Source organism: Apteryx rowi, unplaced genomic scaffold, assembly GCF_003343035.1.
Source record: "Apteryx rowi isolate R43461 unplaced genomic scaffold, aptRow1 scaffold_2, whole genome shotgun sequence".
Classification (NCBI taxonomy): Eukaryota; Metazoa; Chordata; class Aves; order Apterygiformes; family Apterygidae; genus Apteryx; species Apteryx rowi.
This window is the reverse complement of record NW_020448307.1, coordinates 2,275,934-2,279,278: the sequence shown is the minus strand read 5'-3', so window position 1 is coordinate 2,279,278 and position 3,345 is coordinate 2,275,934.

The window sequence follows — 3,345 nt, the reverse complement described above, 5'->3', positions numbered from 1 at the left end:
ACAGCTCAGCCCCATGGCCCATGAGGGTCCCACACCCCAYGGGRTGCTCAGCCCCAYGGCCTGTGAGGGTCCTGCGCCCCAYGGGRTGCTCAGCCCCACGGCCCATGCGCCCTGTGCAGAAGGGCCCGCGCTGCCGCCCGGGGAGGCGCTGCCCGGGGCCGAGGAGCTGCCGCCCCCCATGTGCCATGACCACCCCAGTGTGAAGAACAACCGATTTTCTGCCAGCCCATAGTGACACTAATAAATTAGCAAAGGAAGTGAGTAAAATGCAGGGTCCAGCTGAGACTATTTTTAGCCGAATGGGAATTTGGCCAGGAGTTGGGCTGCTCTTCATGAACTTGCTGTGAAGTTTCTGTCTCTCGGGGCCATCTCTGAGCTGCCGGTCCCATGCAACGCGACTGCGGGACCCCCGATCGGTGCTGACTCTCTTTCACTGTCTCCTGTTGATGGGGAGGTCCAAACCTGTATTTTTATTTATGGGGTGCTAGTAATTTCCAGAAGGGATGCAGTAAGGCTTGGAGCAACAGGAGCAGTGATGGGTGGTAGAAGCAGAGTTGACATAAAATGGAATTAAATGTGTGAAAATCACCAGTGATGTCCCTGCTCCTCTCTTCCGCGTTTATGGTTTTGTAGCACGCGGTGGCCGGCTCGCATCCACCTGACTCCTCCAGCCGTGCAAGCAGACCTGCCGGAGTGTGGTGCTGCATGCAGGTATTGCACGTGCTTTGACTGCACGGCTAAAAAACCAAACCAGGCCGGGGAGCCCCCAAGGCAGCGCCCGTGGACGTCACAGCGCAGCCGAGGCCGGGGACGCAGGTCCCCATCTCCTCTCAGCAGACGACTTCTGCGGCGAAAAGTGGTGCCACGGACACGGACCGGACTTTCTTTCTCTGCCGTTCATTCAGAAGCCTGGACTGCCTAAACTGGGTTCCTTGGCGTAATTACAGTTGTAACCCAGTCTCTTTTCAGTGCCTTTTCTCGAAAAACTCCCAGCTGAGATCTGGTCTCGGCCACCCCATTGTAGGTGTCCTTCATTTTTTTTTAACATAAAAGTTAAAGAAAACCCCTTTTATACTGCAGCAGAGTCCTCCAGGCAGGGCTTTGCAGACACCGTTCCCCAGCGCGCTTGCAGTGCAGATCAATCCTAGGCAGGTTAAGCAAATAACCAGAGGAGGGGAGAGGTAGACAGCCGCGGCAGGGATAGCCCTGGGACTCGTACGATCCATAGCCCATGAGAGGGCATAAGTTCATTCTTCAGCGTGAAGTATTCAGAAATAGCAATCAGACATAACACAAAGGCGTAACCTGGAAAAGGGGTGACAGTGTGTTTGAGGTTCCAGTGCAAAAGTCATCTACAGAAATAGTCACAACGCCTTTTATACGCCCTGCGTGTTGACAGAAGATGAGCTTGCAGTCCCTTGCCGGCGTCGGCCGCCCACCGTTTATTCGTTTCCCCACCAGGTACCTTTAAGAAAAATTCACTCTGAGCTTCCTGGTCTGATGGGCCAGTGCGTGTGTAAGGTGAATGTATCTCAGATACTTTAAAGGACTAAATTTTGAACAATGTCATGTTTGATATATGACTTGGGTACTGTTATGCTACTTACTGACTATTTTCAGTCTGTATTAGCAGCAGAAATTAGCAGCAGGCATCAAACGAATATATCTAGAAATGCAGAAGGGAAGGTTAACAGCCTTAGCCCCGAATCTCCACTTCTTTCCACTGATTTAAATCCATACGGACCCCACTGCATGCGATATGCAACTTAATTGACCTTTCTATGTTATGCCCCCGATCTGCACAGAGATTGTGGTGGCGAGTGACCTGCATAAGCCTGTTTGCTATTTCTCTGTTTGCTTCTTTGCTATCTCTCAGCTCAAACAAGGAAATAGCAACTGCTCTCTTACCTACGTTAGCATGTATCGGACTCTCCTTAAACCAGCGTTACAAAACCTGCTCCTTATTGCCATTTATACCATCACGCTAACAACCTTTGCAGCTGCTTCGGGAGCTGGTAAATGACATAATACAGTGAGAATACACCCCTGAATTTGGTCTGTATTTACAGAAAAATGGGAACAATGAGTAATCTACGCACTTCAAGAAGTAAATGGGTGGTTGGCCATAAAAACATGCTGCTCCACCCAGTTTATCACTTAGGGAGAAGCTGCATGAATTCCAACATCGGTGGTGCCCTCGCAGCGCTGGAGTCCTCTTTCAGGCTCTGTTTAATGGCAATCCCACCTTAGATAAGACCCGGGTGGCCCTCTGGTTCTGAACACCCTGCGGTCTCTAATGCGTTCATTTTCATATTACCCCTGTGACTCGCTAATTCTCTTTTCTAATGGTAACCTGAGACACAGAGAAACAGATCATTAGGAGCATTTAGTCATATTTACCCAATACAAGATGATCCCAAGTCTAGGACTGTTTCCCTAATCCAGAGGAAATATTTAATAATATTTTTCCTTAAAACCAAATCAGATCTCCAAAGGTGCTCCAGCAAGTGGTATTCGTTATTCTAGAATGGCCACCTCTCCATTGCCATTAATAGTGTCCTCAAATAAGGTGCTCCTAGGAAGACTGTATTTCAAGTAATACTGAAAACCAGGAACCGCTTGGGATCAACTGCAAAGCTCCTGGCATATTCTACAAGAAGAGAGGATTGTGAACTTGGTATAATGGCTAAAATACAGTTCTTTTTGTTTCCTGTCTTCGTGGTTACGGTTGGTTGAGGTGCCATGAACAGCAGCTGAAGAAGGCTTCGCGCCGGTGCTCCAGGAACAGCGCCGGCGACGCTGCCGGCTAACGCCGAGCTGCACGTGCCGGTGAAACGGGCAGTTTTCAGAGGCGTCCTGTACCCGTGAGCCAAAACTGCTGCCTCAAAACTCACGGCACAGCACTCTCGTCCCTAATGAGAACGGGGGCACGGAGTTTCGCTTCCAGGCACGAGCCAAACCGGTGCCAGAGCTAAGCAGAAGAGGTTGCCCCTCTTGCAGTGGGAAAAGGGTGTCGTCTCCATCTTTGCAGCGGGAGCTGGGCGACGCGAGAAGCTTATGGCACGTGGGTCACAAGAGGGATCCTTTACCCACGCGTGTCCAGGCGTCGGGGCTCTCCATGAAGGGACAGCGCCTACGTGGATATTTCTGAAACGTGGCCAGGAGGAAAGGCCTTGGGCCGGTGCGAGGGGAGCACGTGCATGGCGCGCCGAGGCCTTCGGACAACCTCTGCTCCGAGCTCCTCTCCCCTTGGCCGGCGGAGGAGGTCCGCGGTGGGGAAGCCCCGCTCGGCACCGGGCCGGGGGCTGCCGCAGAAATCTGCCCCGGGGCGGATGCCAGCGAGCA